We start from the raw sequence: 1,110 nt of genomic DNA, 5'->3' as shown, positions 1-1,110 counted from the left end.
TAAACTCCTCCCGAACAGGCCATGAAGGCCCAACGGTACCGACCGGCCGCCGTGTTATCCTCACTCAGCCCACAGACGTCACTGGATGCGGATATGGAGAGGCATGTGGTCAGCACACCGCTCTCCCGGCCGTATGTCAGTTTCCGAGACCGGAGCCGCTACTTCTCAATAAAGCAGCTCCTCAGTTTGCCTCACAAGGGCTGAGTGCACCCCGCTTGCCAACAGCGCTCGGCAGACAGGATGGTCACCCATCCAAGTGCCAGCCCAGCCCAACAGCTCTTAGCTTCGGTGATCTGACGGGAACCGGTGTTACCACTGTGGCAAGGCCGTTGGCTTATGTAAACAAACTCAGTTGAAACTTCCTGGCAGATTAAAACTGTGTAAGCCGCTGCAGAGTAAAAATATCAATCTGGAAACTCAGTTGAAAAAGAGAATAAATTCTCGAAATTCGTCGCACTAAGCATGAAAAAATAAGCAACTGGTGCAGTTTTCATTACTTAAATCATGAAAATCATGAATGACATACGTGCAGGCTTTCAAAAAACATTGATTGCATTGAACAAAATTAAGTAGTATATATGCTAAGAACGCTATGCACTTGGACATTTATTAAATAAAAGACTGATTTAAGAACTTTATTTTCTTGTGAAGTATATGAAGGTTAAAGAACTAACATAGAAACAAAAATTATAGTAAGGTAAGAAATATTATCATCCTTTCGCTTTTCGTGTTCTCCAACGACCATATTTGCGAATATATTTATAAGAATGGAAACTGTCGGATTCTACACAACCCGTTACTAAAAAGACATGCACAGTATTTGTCATTCCGTTTCCAAGCGAGAAAAGTGTACATGAGGTAAACATCAGGGAAAGCTCGTAAGTACTTACGAATGTTTTCTCTCAAGACACACAGATCCTAATATTGCTTGTTTCCTAAAATGCCAAATAGTAAAGCAGCCAAGGCCTTTTTTTCTACAGTAGAAGGTTTCCGCTGCCATAATTTTAAAAAAAATTGTAACTAGAATTTTTTCTTCAACTTGGAAAGGATTTCCTGATTCTAGTATTGTTTGTTTCTAATCTAAGTTTTATGTCTTTTTTTCAGGTAAAG

At 40.6% G+C, this 1,110-nt stretch overlaps 1 pseudogene; it reads right to left on the bottom strand.

The window, feature by feature from the left end:
- Positions 1-216: 216 nt before the first annotated feature.
- LOC126476224 (5S ribosomal RNA) lies at positions 217-334 on the bottom strand (annotated as a pseudogene).
- Positions 335-1,110: the final 776 nt, after the last annotated feature.

This window comes from Schistocerca serialis, chromosome 4 (assembly GCF_023864345.2).
Source record: "Schistocerca serialis cubense isolate TAMUIC-IGC-003099 chromosome 4, iqSchSeri2.2, whole genome shotgun sequence".
NCBI lineage: Eukaryota > Metazoa > Arthropoda > Insecta > Orthoptera > Acrididae > Schistocerca > Schistocerca serialis.
The sequence above is the reverse complement of the archived record's forward strand: the minus strand, read 5'-3'. Positions and strand labels throughout refer to the sequence as shown.